Genomic DNA, 18,025 nt, shown 5'->3' on the forward strand with positions numbered 1-18,025 from the left:
GTTGAGGCCCCCTTGATGAGATTGTGCTTCTGGCAGGGTGCTCACTGGAGAAGTGGGTGAATTGGAGGAACTACTGGCAGTGTGTGAATTTCGGAGTGGCAGTGCCCAAATGCCATGGGCATCGTTCATTCTGGAGGAGAGTCTTCCAGCGAGGAGAACCTCAGAGTGGGGTGGGGGGTGGTCCGGGGTCCCGCAGTGGAACAGCAGAAATCTCCTGGCCAGCCACAGGGGCAGTCTCCTGAGAGGCAAGTGGCAGAAGGTCGCAGAGGGGAACGTGAGGAGGCATCGGCTCGGAGATGAAGGTACACCTTCAGTAAAGGTATACAGACAGAGGAGGAGCTACCTCCAGATGTTGAGGAGGCAGTGTCGCCATAAACTGCACCTGTCACGAGGGGCCGTGACCTCCCTGTGTGCCATGATGGTGGAGGAGGTGAGCTCTAATTGCAGTGGCAGTCATCTAATGCCAGTGGCCGTCAGAGTAGCTGTAGCCCCGGATTTCTATGCATCAGCTTCATTCCAGGTGCCCACTGGAGACATGTGTGGCATCTCACAATCAATGGTCGCAGATGCCCTCTTCAGGAGGGCCAGCCAGTACATTCACTACTGAACTGATGCGGACAGTCAAGCTCAGACAGCCAGAGGATTTGCTGCCATGGCAGGGTTCCCCCAGGTGCAAGGTGTGATAGACTGCACGCATGTGTTCATCAAGGTTCCAGCACACCAGCCAGCAGCCTTCATTAACCGGAAGGGATTTCATTGCCTCAATGTGCAACTCGCCTGCGACCACCAGTGGCGCAGTGGTTAGCACCGCAGCCTCACAGCTCCAGCGACTCGGGTTCAATTCTGGGTACTGCCTGTGTGGAGTTTGCAAGTTCTCCCTGTGTCTGCATGGGTTTCCTCTGGGTGCTCCGGTTTCCTCCCACATGCCACAGACTTGCAGGTTGATAGGTAAATTGGCCATTATAAATTAACCCTAGGATAGGTAGGTGGTAGGGAAATATAGGGACTGGTGGGGATGTGGTAGGAATATGGAATTAGTATAGGATTGGTATAAATGGGTGGTTGATGGTCAGCACAGACTCAGTGGGCTGAAGGGCCTGTTTCAGTGCTGTATCTCTAAAAAAAAAACAGATCCTGCAGGTGTGTGCACGGTAGACTGGGAGCAGCCATGACACTTGCATTCTTCAGCACTTCCATGTGCCACAGATTTTCACCCCCATTGTGTGTCTTCAAGGATAGATACTTGTTGACAAGGGATACCCACTGAAAAGGTGGCTGCTGACACCTGTGAGAAACCCTGTGATGGAGGCTGAGGAACACTACAACGTGAGCCATGTGGTGCCCTGTGCCACCATCGAGCAGACCATCAGTTTCCTCAAGATGAGATTCAGGTGTCTGAATCGTTCCAGTTGGGCACTTCAATATTCCCCATCAAGGGTCTCCTGGATAGTGGTGGTTTCATGTGCTTTTTTTCCCATTCATTAAAGGGATGTGGGCATTGCTGGCAAGGCCAGCATTTATTGCTCTTCCTAATTGCCCTTGAGAAACAGCTAAGCCATTTTAGAGTGCATTTCAGAGTCAACCACATTGCTGTGGGTCTGGAGTCACATGTAGACAATACCAGGTAAGGATGGCAGATTTCCTTCCCTAAAGGACATTACTGAACCAGGTGGGTTTATACAACAACCGACAATGGTTTCATGGTCACCATTAGACTAGTTTTTTAATTCCAGACTTTTATTAATTGAATTTAAATTTAACCATCTGCCATGGTGGGATTCAAACCCATGTCCCCAGGGCTTTAGCCTGGGCCTCTAGATTACTAGGCCAGTGACATTACCACTACTCCACTCCCTCCCCCTGGCTTTGCACAATCTGGTGCTGCAGAGGGGAGAGGCCTTGGTTGATGAGGATATAATGGAATGTGAGGAATCTGATGACCAGTCACAGCATCCTGAAAGACATGAGGGGCTGCCTGGAGGGTGCAATGTCATTTGTGTAAGGGCAGCTCGGGAGGCTCTTATACTCACTCTTTTCGCCTGACCCCTACTACTGCAGTCAACCATTCAAATAAAGAACCACATTCCATCCACACTAATGCCACTTACCTCTTCTTTTAGTCGACAGCCCTCAGCCACTAACATCTGCTGCTTCCACAATGTGCAAAGCATGAAGACACAAACCCTGGTCAACCCAAGCCAGCCCTTGGGTCAGCCCTTGCCACTCTTGCACTGACAGAGGGTCACCAACAAAGAATGGAAACTTACATAAGCCAAATCCAACATTTATTCTTACAGGGGGTGTGGGTGTCGTTGGCAAAGCCAGCATTTGTTGCCCATCCCTAATTGCCCTTAGCAACTGAGTGGCTTGCTGGACCAGGCAGTTACAAGTCAACCACATTGCTACGAGTCTGGAGTCACATGTAGGTCAGACCAGGTAAGTTCAGCTGATTTCCTTCCCTAAAGGACATTAGTGAACCAGATGGGTTTTTTTAACAAAAATAATTTCACACAAGCAGAGAATCTTTAACTCTCCATTAACCTGTGAGGCCTAAGTGCATTTACTGCCTTTTCTTAATTCTTTTACAAGTGCTCCTACGTGGTCCTCCCCTTTCACTGCCAGCTGCAGTCTTGTCGCCTCCTGGCCTGGGATGAACTTGCCGACCGTCCTTTGACTGTATGAGGCCTGCCAGGCCCAGGCACGCTGGGGAGCGGCTGCACAGGTGCAGGAAACTCCTCTGTCATTGCAGCAACCTGAAGCATTGGTGTCACTGGCAGAGGGGCTGAGGAGCCGCCGTCCACACCAGGAGCGCCTGAGAAGAGCCCCCAGAGGCTGAAGGCAACCGCTTCTCCTCCCTTGTAAGGTACACTTGCACCTTTCTGCTGAACTGAGAAGGACGAGGACCTGGTGGAGACTCTAGGTGCCGTGTCCCTCCCTCGCCTTGCTACTGCTGTATGGAGCTCATGGACAAGGCAATGGCATGCAGGTCTGCGCACATCTCCAGCATCCACTGATTGGCCTGCTGGATGTGGCTGTCCATCAGAGTGACCAATCTCTTGATGGAGGAGGTCACACGAACAGCTGAGAGGGAGATCACAGCGTTCATGGTCTGGATGGAATCCTGCACTGACTGAGCCAGGGTGTGCATACCCTCTGAAATCCCAGCCAGATCTTCACACACCTCACGGATGACTCCAGAGTGCACCAAGTGCAGTTCTCACCCTTGCGGAGAGGAGAAGGTTATTGACGCGCTTGCAGCACGGCAACCAAGTTCTCTGGGCGACTGCTAACCTCCTCTGTGACCTCCATCCATACTTGCTTGTCCAGGCAGGAAGGTCTCCTCCTTCTGTCCGCGGGGAAGAGGACCTCCCGCCTTGCCCGAGTAGCCTGGAGGAGAACACGCACAGAGTCATCCCTGAACTTGGGGCCACAGAGGATCTTGCTTCTGGCATGCCTACAAGCACGTTTCTCCTGCACCTTTCTTTGGAGGATGCTGGAGGGGTCTCTGGTAGCTGGGCCTTGGATGCTGGAGGGGTCTCTGACAGCTGGGTGCTTGGTGCTAGAAGGGTCTCTTGCAGCTGGGTGCTGGGTGCTGGAGGGGTCTCTGGCAGCTGGGTGCTGGTTGCTGGAGGGGTCTCTGGCAGCTGGATGCTGGGTGCTGGAGGGGTCTCTGGCAGCTGGATGCTAGGTGCTGGAGGGGTCTCTGACAGCTGGGTGCTTGGTGCTAGAAGGGTCTCTTACAGCTGGGTGCTGGTTGCTAGAGGGGTCACCGGCAGCTGGGTGCTGGTTGCTGGAGGGGTCACCGGCAGCTGGATGCTGGTTGCTGGAGGGTCTCTGGCAGCTGGGTGCTGGTTGCTGGAGGGGTCTCTGGCAGCTGGATGCTGGGTGCTGGAGGGGTCTCTGGCAGCTGGGTGCTGGATGCTGGAGGGGTCTCTGGCAGCTGGGTGCTGGATGCTGGTGGGGTCTCTGGCAGCTGGGTGCTGGTTGCTGGAGGGGTCACCGGCAGCTGGGTGCTGGTTGCTGGAGAGGTCTCTGGAAGCTGGGCGCTGGATGCTGGAGGGGTCTCTGGCAGCTGGATGCTGGAGGGGTCTCTGGCAGCTGGATGTTGGAGAGGTATCTGGCAGCTGGATGTTGGAGGGGTCTGGCAGCTGGATGCTGGAGGGGTCTGGCAGCTGGATGTTGGAGGGGTCTGGCAGCTGGATGCTGGAGGGGTCTCTGGCAGCTGGATGCTGGAGGGGTCTCTGGCAGCTGGATGTTGGAGAGGTATCTGGCAGCTGGATGTTGGAGGGGTCTGGCAGCTGGATGCTGGAGGGGTCTCTGGCAGCTGGATGTTGGAGAGGGGTCTGGCAGCTGGATGCTGGAGGGGTCTCTGGCAGCTGGATGTTGGAGAGGGGTCTGGCAGCTGGATGCTGGAGGGGTCTCTGGCAGCTGGATGTTGGAGAGGTATCTGGCAGCTGGATGTTGCAGGGGTCTGGCAGCTGGATGCTGGAGGGGTCTCTGGCAGCTGGATGTTGGAGAGGGGTCTGGCAGCTGGATGCTGGAGGGGTCTCTGGCAGCTGGATGTTGGAGAGGGGTCTGGCAGCTGGATGCTGGAGGGGTCTCTGGCAGCTGGATGTTGGAGAGGGGTCTGGCAGCTGGATGCTGGAGGGGTCTCTGGCAGCTGGATGTTGGAGAGGTATCTGGCAGCTGGATGTTGGAGGGGTCTCTGGCAGCTGGATGCTAGCAGACCTGAATCCTTTGATAATGTTTGCAGCATGAGAGCTGCAAGAACATAGATGTTCGCATTAGGGTTTGGGTGTTGGCGGCCCGTTAAACATGGTGCTATCGATTACTTGCGCGTCAAGTGACGAGTGGGTCATTGACTGAAAGCCCCCCTTTGGGTGCTAAGTGGCCGTTCTCCCCATCTGCTGGCTGTTAATTGGGTGGCCAGTGCAAAATTGCAATGGAACGGGAGTCGGTGCGGCAGTGTCTTCGCCACTCACTTCCACTTTCCCTTTCCCACCAGAGCCCATGAATTCCCATCCAAAAAATTACTTTGCAAATGCTGTGACTGTTATATAAGTAGAACTTTATTTACCCAACTATGCACTGCTGGCACATGTCACATTTAGTTAAGATGGTTAGTATTAAAACAAAATTAAAAATAGCAACTTTAAATACATTGTATTATTTATTGTTGACTTCAAGCCAGCATAGTGATTATGTTAATGCGACACAAGACTGGTTGTGCAGTTTCAGTAAGATACAAAGAATGAGAGCATATAGTTATGATAAGTGACTTATAAAAGCTAGTGATATACTCAATGGAACAGAGACGATAAAGGGATCAAACAGAAGGTTTCAAAATTATGAAAAGATTTGAGAGAATAAACAGTGAAAGATTATTTGCACTCGTTGGTGAATTGGTAATAAGGAAGCATAAGGACATCGTTTTTATCTATGTGTCATTAGGATACAGAATGCTTTACAACAGTTGCTACTGAAGCCAAGTCAATCAACACATTTAAGAGGAAATTGGATAAACATGAAGAAAAATATTAAGGATACAGAAAAGGTGGGGAAATGGGACGAGGGTAGCTAAATGTGTTGGAGGAGTTAGCAATGTAACAGCGAGTGGTCTTCAGTTATAGTCATAGAGTTATACAGCACAGAAACAGGCCCTTCGGCCCATCATGTCCATGCCAGCCATCAAGCACCTAACTATTCTAACCCCATTTTCCAGCACTTGGCCCATAGCCTTGTATGCTATGGCGTTTCAAGTGCTCATCTAAATACTTCTTAAATGTTGTATGAATGTTACTGTGATTCTCTGACACTGTATGCATTACGGCTGGGATTTTATCAAGGCGACGGGGGTCTCAGCCACCGGCAAAAGCAACATCGCCTCCTCTGGGGAAAGCCCTCCGCATTATGCGCCAGTTAGACACATCAGTGGACAGTGACAGGCTTCCCCAGGATTAAGGACCCCGGCGATGAAAGTCCCACCCGCTGAGAGCTACTGGCCAATCAGAGGCCGGAAGCTCTTTAACTGAGCAGCGCCACCGCAGAGGCAGTGGCTGCTGCTGGTAATGGACTTATCGGAGGTACTGGACCCAGGCCACAGGTTAGTCAGGGCGGGAGGGGTTTCGCGGGGCGGAGGTCGTGAAGGAGTGAGATTGCACTCAGCAGGCCCCCCTCCCCTTTCCAATGCTGGGTTCCTCAATCAAGCCCTAAGTGCCTTTTAACGAGGGACCAACCCCTGGAGTCGGCAAGCAACCTGCAAGGGTTTGCTTAGTTTGCTCCCTGTCCGGCGACAGGCTCGCCTGTCACTGAGCTAATGCTGGCGGAGGCGGAATGAGGCCCTTAATTGGCAGCGGGGCAGGAAAGCCTTCCCACCCCGGACTTAATTTGGGTGGAGGCGGAAAGGTGGCAGGGCACCTACAAAGAGCATAAAATTCCCCCTAGAATTAGAATTAGAACATTACAGCACAGTACAGGCCCTTCGGCCCTCGATGTTGCGCCGATCTGTGAAACCATCTGCCCTACACTATTCCATTTTCATCCATATGTCTATCCAATGACCACTTAAATGCCCTTAAAGTTGGCGAGTCTATTACTGTTGCAGGCAGGGCGTTCCACACCCCTACTACTCTCTGAGTAAAGAAACTACCTCTAACATCTGTCCTATATCTATCACCCCTCAACTTAAAGCTATGTCCCCTCGTGTTTGCCATCACCATCCGAGGAAAAAGACTCTCACTATCCACCCTATCTAACCCTCTGATTATCTTATATGTCTCTATTAAGTCACCTCTCCTCCTCCTTCTCTCCAACGAAAACAACCTCAAGTCCCTCAGCCTTTCCTCGTAAGACCTTCCCTCCATACCAAGCAACATCCTAGTAAATCTCCTCTGCACCCTTTCCAAAGCTTCCACATCCTTCCTATAATGCGGTGACCAGAACTGCACGCAATACTCCAGGTGCGGTCTCACCAGAGTTTTGTACAGCTGCAGCATGACCTCGTGGCTCCGAAAGTCGATCCCCCTACTAATAAAAGCTAACACACCATATGCCTTCTTAACAGCCCTATTAACCTGGGTAGCAACTTTCAGGGATTTATGTACCTGGACACCAAGATCTCTCTGTTCATCTACACTACCAAGAATCTTCCCATTAGCCCAGTACTCTGCATTCCTGTTACTCCTTCCAAAGTGAATCACCTCACACTTTTCCGCATTAAACTCCATTTGCCATCTCTCAGCCCAGCTCTGCAGCCTATCTATGTCCCTCTGTACCCTACAACATCCTTCGGCACTATCCACAACTCCACCGACCTTAGTGTCATCCGCAAATTTACTAACCCACCCTTCTACACCCTCTTCCAGGTCATTTATAAAAATGACAAACAGCAGTGGCCCCAAAACAGATCCTTGCAGTACACCACTAGTAACTAAACTCCAGGATGAACATTTGCCATCAACCACCACCCTCTGTCTTCTTTCAGCTAGCCAATTTCTGATCCAAAGCTCTAAATCACCTTCAACCCCATACTTCCGTATTTTCTGCAATAGCCTACCATGGGGAACCTTATCAAACGCCTTACTGAAATCCATATACACCACATCCACTGCTTTACCCTCATCCACCTGTTTGGTCACCTTCTCGAAAAACTCAATAAGGTTTGTGAGGCACGACCTACCCTTCACAAAACCGTGCTGACTATCGCTAATGAACTTATTCTTTTCAAGATGATTATAAATCCTATCTCTTATAACCTTTTCCAACATTTTATCCACAACCGAAGTAAGGCTCACAGGTCTATAATTACCAGGGCTGTCTCTACTCCCCTTCTTGAACAAGGGGACAACATTTGCTATCCTCCAGTCTTCCGGCACTATTCCTGTCGATAATGACGACATAAAGATCAAGGACAAAGGCTCTGCAATCTCCTCCCTGGCTTCCCAGAGAATCCTAGGATAAATCCCATCTGGCCCAGGGGACTTATCTATTTTCACACTTTCCAAAATTGCTAACACCTCCTCCTTGTGAACCTCAATCCCATCTAGCCTAGTAGTCTGAATCTCAGTATTCTCCTCGACAACATTTTCTTTCTCTACTGTAAATACGGACGAAAAATATTAATTTAACGCTTCCCCTATCTCCTCTGATTCCACACACAACTTCCCACTACTATCCTTGATTGGCCCTAATTTAACTCTAGTCATTCTTTTATTCCTGATATACCTATAGAAAGCCTTAGGGTTTTCCCTGATCCTATCCGCCAATGACTTCTCGTGTCCTCTCCTTGCTCTTCTTAGCTCTCCCTTTAGATCCTTCCTGGCTAGCTTGTAACTCTCAAGCACCCTAACTGAGCCTTCACGTCTCATCCTAACATAAGCCTTCTTCTTCCTCTTGACAAGCGCTTCAACTTCTTTAGTAAACCACGGCTCCCTCGCTCGACAACTTCCTCCCTGCCTGACAGGTACATACTGATCAAGGACACGCAGTAGCTGCTCCTTGAATAAGCTCCACATTTCAATTGTGCCCATCCCCTGCAGTTTCCTTCCCCATCTTACGCATCCTAAATCTTGCCTAATCGCATCATAATTTCATTTCCCCCAGCTATAATTCTTGCCCTGCGGTATATACCTGTCCCTGCCCATCGCTAAGATAAACCTAACCGAATTGTGATCACTATCACCAAAGTGCTCACCTACATCTAAATCTAACACCTGGCCAGGTTCATTACCCAGTACCAAATCCAATGTGGCATCGCCCCTGGTTGGCCTGTCTACATACTGTGTCAGAAAACCCTCCTGCACACACTGGATAAAAATTGACCCATCTAAAGTACTCGAACTATAGTATTTCCAGTCAATATTTGGAAAGTTAAAGTCCCCCATAACAACTACCCTGTTACTCTCGCCCCTGTCGAGAATCATCTTCGCTATCCTTTCCTCTACATCTCTGGAACTATTCGGAGGTCTATAGAAGACTCCCAACAGGGTAACCTCTCCTCTCCTGTTTCTAACCTCGGCCCATACTACCTCAGTAGATGAGTCCTCAAACGTCCTTTCTGCCGCTGTAATACTCTCCTTGATTAACAATGCCACACCCCCTCCTCTTTTACCATCTTCTCTGTTCTTACTGAAACATCTAAATCCCGGAACCTGCAACATCCATTCCTGCCCCTGCTCTACCCATGTCTCTGAAATGACCACTACATCGAGATCCCAGGTACCAACCCATGCTGCAAGCTCACCCACCTTATTCCGGATGCTCCTGGCATTGAAGTAGACACACTTTAAACCAAGTTCTTGCTTGCCAGTGCCCTCTTGCATCTTTGTAACCTTATCCCTGACCTCACTACTCTCAACATCCTGTACACTGGAACTACAATTTAGGTTCCCATTCCCCTGCTGAATTAGTTTAAACCCCCCCGAAGAGCACTAGCAAATCTCCCCCCCAGGATATTGGTACCCCTCTGGTTCAGGTGAAGACCATCCTGTTTGTAGAGGTCCCACCTACCCCAGAAAGAGTCCCAATTATCCAGGAAACCAAAACCCTCCCTCCTACACCATCCCTGCAGCCACGTGTTCAACTCCTCTCTCTCCCTATTCCTCGCTTCGCTATCACGTGGCACGGGCAACAACCCAGAGATAACAACTCTGTTTGTTCTCGCTCTAAGCTTCCACCCTAGTTCCCTGAATTTCTGCCTTAAATCCCCATCTCTCTTTCTACCTATGTCGTTGGTGCCTATGTGGACCACGACTTGGGGCTGCTCCCCCTCCCCCTTAAGGATCCCAAAAACACGATCCGAGACATCACGTACCCTGGCACCTGGGCGGCAACACACCAACCGTGAGTCTCTCTCGTTCCCACAGAACCTCCTATCTGTTCCCCTAACTATGGAGTCCCCAATGACTAATGCTCTGCTCCTCTTCCCCCTTACCTTCTGAGCAACAGGGACAGACTCTGTGCCAGAGACCTGTACCCCATTACTTACCCCTGGTAAGTCGTCCCCCGCAACAGTATCCAAAACGGTATACCTGTTGTTGAGGAAAACGGCCACAGGGGATCCCTGCCCTGCCTGCTGGTTCCCTCTCCTTCCCCTGACGGTAACCCATCTACCTACTTCTTTTACCTGAGGTGTGACTACCTCCCCATAACTCCTCTCAATAACCCCCTCCGCCTCCCAAATGATCCAAAGTTCATCCAGCTCCAGCTCCAGTTCCCTAACGCGGTTCTCGAGGAGCTGGAGTTGGGTGCACTTCCCGCAGATGCAGTCAGCAGGGACACTCTTGGCGACCCTTACCTCCCACATTCTGCAGGAGGAACATACAACTGCCTTAACCTCCATTCCCACTATTCTAAATTCCCAACAAATCTACTGAAAAACCCCCCAAAAAAAGTCAAAACTTGTTAGTTTAGCAATCCGACGGACAGAACTTTTTAAATAAAAAGCTTACCTTATCAACACACCAGAGTCCTTTTTTTTGGTGAGAGGAGGAGGGTGGGTGGGAGACACTACACATGTAGTGTCTCGGGTACAGCCACCGCCCAAATATATAGTTTTCACTTACCCAGCAGTCCCCTGGTCCTCCGAAAGCAAAAGGGAATTAACTTTTAACTTACACTGAAATTGACCTCCCAGCTGTAAGTTCGCTCCGTACCTCTGCTTCTGTCCAAGCTGCTGCAACCAAAACTAAAAGAAATTGATTTTAAACCGCCCAAATCTATAGTTTTCACTTACCCAGCAGTCCCCTGGTCCTCCGAAAACAAAAGGGAATTAACTTTTAACTTACACTGAAATTAACCTCCCAGCTGTAAGTTCGCTCCGTACCTCTGCTTCTGTCCAAGCTGCTGCAACCAAAACTAAAAGAAATTGATCTTAAACCGCCCAAATATATAGTTTTCACTTACCCAGCAGTCCCCTGGTCCTCCGAAAACAAAAGGGAATTAACTTTTAACTTACACTGAAATTGACCTCCCAGCTGTAAGTTCGCTCCGTACCTCTGCTTCTGTCCAAGCTGCTGCAACCAAAACTAAAAGGAATTGATTTTAAACCGCCCAAATATATAGTTTTCACTTACCCAGCAGTCCCCTGGTCCTCCGAAAACAAAAGGGAATTAACTTTTAACTTACACTGAAATTGACCTCCCAGCTGTAAGGTCGCTCCGTACCTCCGCTTCTGTCCAAGCAAACTCATGCCTTTTTCACTAACTCCACTCTGGCCAGTGAATCTACAAGCAACTGAAGAAAATATTAATTAATCTGAGCTCAAAAAAGTTTCTAGCCATTTGTGTTGTAGATTACGAGAGACTGAAATTTTGTGGCGAATAAACTATTTGTGTTATGTGAATATAACTCAGTTTTGTCATATATCTGGGGACAAATAATGTTATACTACCAATCCTTTGTGCATATCATCAATATAATTTATATTTTATACATAAGGATTCTAGAACAGTATAAATTATATTGACACAAATGATTTTCTGCTGCTGCAAAATCATCATAATAACACACATTATTCTGATACATAATATGCTATATTAATATTTCACGATCCTATACACATATAAATTATACCAGCCATTTCTAAACCTTTTTAGTGTGAGCTGCACCATATCACATACCTTTGAATTAGGCAGAACTGAAAAACATTCTCATAAGCCTCAAAATTATAATGTGGATTACTAACCGACAGACATTTAATAGCATCTGAACTTGCCCTGTCTGCTAATTTAGTGGAAGCGTTAACCTATTTATTTGAAACTGGTTAATGTCCTCCTCCCAAAATAGAAGAGGAATTTCAGATGAAGACGTCATGCAATCATATATCATTATCTCATAACATAATTTCAAGGCTGTTGCCTCTTGTGACACATTAGCTATCAGTACTGTTATAAGTAACAGGCCCAAGTAGAATAAATGTACTTGGAGTTAGTGCTGGGAAAGCATATGATATGGTCACAGACTTGAACCTATGAGCAATGCCATGGGAGATTCTCTTGTCCTGAGATGTAATTGCATTATACTGATACAAAATAAAAACTCATGCTATAAATCAAACTGAGGGATAAATGCCATAGAAATTTATACTGAAGAGTGGGCTGGTGGTGGGGTAGGGGGGGTTTCATAAAATGGAGTGGGAAGCTCGGAAGGCCCTTCCCGACCCACTCCTGCCTCCGCTGCCATTTTATGTGGGGTGGTGGAGGTAAGAAATGGCCCACCCGCCCCAGGTCAATCAAGGTCCTTAAGTGGCAAATTAATGGCCAGTTAAGGGCCTCAGCCCACTGCCATGGGGATTTTACAGTTGGCAGGTGGGCGGCTGAGGCCTCAGGAAAGCTGCCTGATAAATGAGGTGGATGTCCTGCCTAAGACCAATTAAGGGCATGGGGACCGTAAAATCCAGTCTAGATCCCCAGGCCTGCCGGAGGCGGGATCGCCACCAACTTTTCAGTCGGTGGATGGCTCCCCTCCGGCCAGCGTTAAAATCCGGCCTTAGATCACGGAATTTCTGGGATCCACTCTGCCATCACAAGTGCAGTGGAGAGAAACCTCCTTGCTCCCAAGATGGAAAACCCATCCCAAATTGCAAGATCGGAATTATTTGGATAGCTGGAGCAGGTAAATCATATCTGCCAGTGTGCATCAGTGCCATCTTCCTCAAACTGCCAGCTGGTATGTCTCAGGAATGCCACGTTGCTCCGATGGTAGAGAGGAGGTCTTCTCTTTGGATCTTCTGCTCGCATTGAAGCAAGTCGGCTTCATTGGAAAGGTAACCATTCCTGTCTGGGATTGATTACCTTTTCCTAATAAAGATCTGGGGTCTTTTAAGGTCCTCAGCAGGATTCAAACCAATTCTTAGCTTTTGTGAGGTGCACTGAGGCCCATAATGGGCAGAATTCCTATGTTAGACCAAGAACTCCCAAAGTGGATCTTCTTGACAATGTGGCATCTTCTGCCCACGGCCCCATCCCTTACTCAAATTTTTAAAAGTTGCAGCAAATGAGGTGGAATCTTGGTGTGACTGGGTTCTACTGCAAATTCCTGTCCTTCTGAGGGATAATGGGGTTTGCCTCCCTCTCCAGCTTCAAGGATTTGGAGCCATAATGTTAAACTGATAACTGGACATACACTTACACGAAGAAATTGCTTGGTAACATCAGCAGGTGAATCATTGGTGTATTTGTATTGTATGTTTCTGTCTGCTGTTCACAGATATCAACCTGTTTATTTTAGATCAGTTAGCATTTCTACAAAACTAATGGACATAGGGCTGTCATCCAAGCGAGTTAAAAATTCATCCAATAATATCACCCAGAGTCACTTCCAGCCTTTACTGACTAAAATGAATTTGAAGTTTGAATAATTAAAACTGCAGTGTGACCGGATGAGCTGCAGAAACGGACATCGATATGTAGGGTATGTGTAGAATGCTAAAGGAGCAATGAAGGATTCTGATGCCACTTTGCAAGGTGAGTACCCTGGCAGTCATGGAGCTACTGATCTATCTATAATCTAATGAGGCTCCTTTTGGACAGCTTAATAAAGCAGATAATCAATCTAAAAGCTTTTCTTTTCTTCAGATGAGCCTCTCCAGAAATGCTTTTGCAAAACTTGCATTGTTACAGTAATGGATTTATTCAATGCGCCACTATGAAACTGGATTGATTTATATTTTTAATACACTGGAACTCTATGATCTGAACTTTCACTACTGACCCACTGCATGATCTGCCTGCATGCAAGGTTAACTTGCAAAATTCTCTCAGGTGCCTAAACTCCCAATTATCTAAAATAATTACATGTTCTCCCAGGCAATTCGGATAAAGAATATCTTATATAGCACAGGCCTCAGTTTGACTAGCAGAAGAAAGCTTCTGGTTCAGATGTGATTGGCCAATAGAAGAAGTATTTTTTGCTTGAATGTTGCCTTGGGCTTGTAACTCCCTTTTCTAAGTAACTGGGAACTGCCACAATTGATAAAAAATTGAAACAGACTGTTGGGTTTGCATGAGTTAGACACTGATTATGTTGCCTGTGTTCCTTTGTAGAGCCAAAGATGGTCTGCCTTGTATTCTGATGTAGTTCAAACTCCTGAGATTTCTATACTTATAATAGCTGATCTCATGGGGTAATTTTGACTTTGGATGACTGTGTAAAACAGGTGATTTTCAATTGCTGACCTGTTATGCATTGATCCCGATCGGGGAAAGGTCGGTGAAAAACCAGCTTGACCCAATTAGTAGCACTTTTGTCTCTTGGTTCCTCTTCCCTCCCCAGCAGGGATCTCAGCCACCTGCTCCATGACTACTGCTGTATTTAATTAATGGTGGGAGAAGGGAGAGGAAAGCTGCCTGAGTTCCCTGGCTTTCAAATACAGTGCCGCCGACCCAGAATTAAAACAGAACAGCAGTGGTAGTACAGACTGTGCAGTGATGAGAGATTCACTGAAGGCACTCAAGGAGGAAGATGACGTATGTTCTGAACATACTTCCTTTGCCTACACACTCCTTACATCAGCTTACACTTTGTGGGCTCATTGGCCCCAATTTTTTTTTACTTTGTTCCAGGTCTGTAAATATCACTCGTTCCCCATCTGTGTGTGAGTGTCCTGCTACAGCAACACTGGATTTTCCTTCTGTGAAGTGGCAAGATCCCTTCTGCAAACCAATGAGTTCACCCTTTATGTATAATTGACCCTGACCCAGCAAAAGTGGTCAGGGTTACGATAGCAGTCTGAGGTTCCACCTCCAGCAATGCTTAAAAAAAAACTTGCATTTAAATAGCACCTTTCATGACATCAGGATGTCCCAAAGTGCTTCACATCCAGTGAAGTACTTTTGAAGCATAGTCACTATTGTAATGCAGGAATCGCAGCAGACAATTTGCGAACAGCAAGCTACCACAAACAGCAATATGATAATAACCAGGTAATCTGTTTTAATGATAAATATTGGAACAGAATTATCTTTTTCAGAATAGCGCCATGAGATATATTACATGCACCTGAGAGGGTAGACAGAACCTCAAGTTAATGTCTCATCCAAACAACAGCACCTCCAACACTGCCTCACAACTGCACTGGCCTGACATTTTCTGGTCAAGTCTCTGGAGTAGGACCATGACCCCACAACCTTCTGATTTAGAGGTGAGAGTGCTGCCAACTGAGCCAAAGCTGATACCTTGATGCATGTGTGCAGAAAACTCCAGCCCTGTGGTATGCATCTATTTACCCTGGTTCACTAACATTAAGCACCAATACCTCAAAGAGGATTGAGTTAGACATCATGGCCCTGAAATTCTGGGAGGACAGCTCTGCCAGCACAAGTGTATTAGGGCGTAACCCGCATCTGCCCTAGCCCAAATCTGGAAACAGCATCACAAATTCAAAGGCTAATGTAATTTGGATGACAGGGGTGGGAGCATCATACCTGCATGGGTGCTTCTGTGGTACCTGCACTGATCTACCTGGACATAGAACATAGAACATAGAACTCCCTACAGCCAGTCTGCCTGAGGTGTCCCCAGACCCTTCTGCTCTGAAGAAAAAACTGACCAAAAAAATCTTCACTCACAACAGAACCTTTGACCCTGCAGACTATATAAGTCTAGTAAAGTTTTGTGGCCTCTCAAAAGACCCCAATGGAACTTATGCCAGCTCTTAGCTTGAGTTCTGCTGAGGCTTACCAAAGACATTGTGGCTGCAAAATTCAGCTCCCTAGCGCCTGTGTTTTTGATGCTTGGGTGCCGTTTTGTGTCCAAATTGGCATCTGTGCTACATGTGCACACTCTGGTGTAGGTAGCATCGAAACCCATTTTGGGTAGGTCAGCAGCGCCAACGCTAGGCGTGTAGACCAGAAGTATACAGAGTAGGAAGTTGTGATGTCAGTAAGCGCTTAATGCTGATCTGACTGTATTGGTGCCATTTTCAACCTCAACACACCAGTTAATCAGCTAATGCCCTCTCTAAATCTCACACAATGAAACATGTGTCCAGCAGCTGGAAGGACAGCCCACAACCAGTGCTATTTAAAGTGTTCATCAACCACTGTCAGGTTAGGTGCTGATTGATTTGTACAGGCTGTTCGTGTCGGTGTTTGGTAGTTTGTACAGTCATATAAAATTGTTGAGGTCTACAGGGAGTGGTGTGGCATGTGGTGAAGGCCTTGGCTCTGACGTTAAGGGTTCTGCTCAGACCACTTGCTCCCTGATATGGGTGCTGTAGTTTGCAACCCCCTTAGCCTGCAGCACGACAGGGACAATGAGCAGAGGTAACACAGAGAAGGACAAGCTGCTCAAAGAGGGAGCAGGACTCTCATCAGAAGGTTATATCCACCCTGGGTGGATTTAGCAATTGTCATACCTCAGCCTCAGTGAGGAACAGTGTGTGTAACATCTCCGCTTCATTAAGGAGGTGCTCACTGAAACCTGCCACCTGTTGCAGGCAGACCTGCAGCCTCAGAAGAGTTTGAGAGCTGCACTGTCATTGGCTGTGAAGGAGACTGTGCTCGTGACCTTCCATAATAAAAACAAGAAATGCTGGAAATGCTCAGCAGGTCTGGCAGCATCTGTGGAGAGAGAAACAGAGTTAACGTTTCAGGACAGTGACCCTTCTTCAGAACTGGCAAAAATTAGAAATGTAAAAGGTTATAAGCAAGTAAAGTGGGGGTGGGGCAAGAGATAACAAAGGAGAAGGTGTAGATAGGACAAGGTCAAAGAATAGCTGACCAGAAGGTCATGATCTAAAGGCAAACAATATGTTAATGGTGTGCTGAAAGACAAAGCATTAGTACAAATAGGGTGTTAACGGACTGAATATTGAACAGCCGCAAGTATAAACATGAAAAAAAACAGTGGGTAAGCAAATTGAACAAACTGGATGAAATAAAATAAACACAAAAATATATATATATAAAAAAAGGAAAAAGAAAAAAATAACTAAAAATAAAAGTAAAATGGGGGGCCTGTCATGCTCTGAAATTATTGAACTCAATGTTCAGTCCAGCAGGCTGTAGCATGCCTAATCGGTAAATGAGATGCTGTTCCTCGAGCTTGCATTGATGTTCACTGGAACACTGCAGCAATCCCAGGACAGAGATGTGAGCATGAGAGCAGGGGGGAGTGTTGAAATGGCAAGCAACCAGAAGCTCGGGGTCCTGCTTGCAGACTGAGCAGAGGTGTTCCGCAAAGTGGTCACCCAGTCTGCGTTTGGTCTCCCCAGTGTAGAGGAGACCACATTGTGCGCAGCGAATACAGTATACTACATTGAAAGAAGTACAAGTACATCGCTGCTTCACCTGAAAGGAGTGTCTGGGGCCTGGGATGTCCTTCCAGGCTGGAGACGGAGACATCTCAAACATCTCACATGCAAACAGGAAGGAATACATTGCATCGCTCTTTCCAGAGAGAAGCAGATGGAGAGTGCATGTGGCTTCACTGGGATAGTGAGCTTCCCTATGGTATAGGGTGCCATTGGCTACACAATCGCTGGGCGATAGGACCCGGATTAACATATTTAAATTAATGAAATGAATGCATTTAAATAAAATCGACAGCAATCTTACCTTCAGGCTGTGATCTTCTGAGCAGTGGCAGTCACTCACGCGCCTTCACTTTCCCGTCCAGGGTAAGCAAGCACCACTGTGGTGGGGAAGTGGGGGAACCTATGATTTTTAATGCAGTAGGGTTGGGGGTGGTGGTGAACGGGCTCTAATGCAAATGACTAGTTTAGGGGAGGGTGGGAAGGGGCGACCTCTGCACTTTGATCGGTTTGCGGGGGGGAAGGTCAAGTGTTGAAGGTAAGTGTTTTGTTGGGGGGGGAGGCGGGGAGAGGGCAAATGTTGAATTTAATTGTTATGGGGAGGAAGGGGTGATAGATTTATCAGTGGTACATTGGTGGGGGGGAGGGTAGCCCTTTAAAAATTTACACAACCCGGAGGGACTGGCTGCCCTTTAAAACTGGTGCCAGCGGCTGCACACAGGCAGCTGATGCCAATACCGGCATCGGACAGCCCTCCCCCTCCACGTGATTGTG

The 18,025-nt window shown here is 47.8% G+C and overlaps 1 protein-coding gene across 1 annotated transcript in view; it reads left to right on the forward strand.

Moving 5' to 3' along the window:
- The window catches only part of nyap2a (neuronal tyrosine-phosphorylated phosphoinositide-3-kinase adaptor 2a), a 165,951-nt gene that overhangs the window by 51,584 nt on the left and 96,342 nt on the right, over window positions 1-18,025 (forward strand). The window lies entirely within an intron of this gene.

The sequence above is a fragment of the Heterodontus francisci genome, chromosome 11 (assembly GCF_036365525.1).
Source record: "Heterodontus francisci isolate sHetFra1 chromosome 11, sHetFra1.hap1, whole genome shotgun sequence".
Lineage (NCBI taxonomy): Eukaryota > Metazoa > Chordata > Chondrichthyes > Heterodontiformes > Heterodontidae > Heterodontus > Heterodontus francisci.